This window comes from Eimeria tenella, genomic scaffold, assembly GCF_000499545.2.
Source record: "Eimeria tenella Houghton genomic scaffold, Eth_scaff157, whole genome shotgun sequence".
Taxonomy (NCBI): Eukaryota; Apicomplexa; class Conoidasida; order Eucoccidiorida; family Eimeriidae; genus Eimeria; species Eimeria tenella.
In genome coordinates, this window is record NW_013541529.1 from 22,788 (window position 1) to 23,033 (window position 246).

Below are 246 nucleotides of genomic sequence, written 5' to 3' on the forward strand. Positions count from 1 at the left end.
GCTGCTGCTGCTGACGCTGCTGCTGCTGCTGCGCCCGCGCCCGCGCCCGCGCCCGCCGCCGCCCCTGCTGCTGCTGCTGCTGCTGCTGCGCCAGCAGCAGAAGCCGGCTCGGACTTCAGCATCAACAGGTCGAACTTCATTCTCGAAAACGCAGGAAAGATCCAAAGTCTCTACGACATCGACCCCACAACTCTGGGATCGGGAACGTACGGGAGCGTCTCCAGAGCCATCCGCAGATCCACGGGA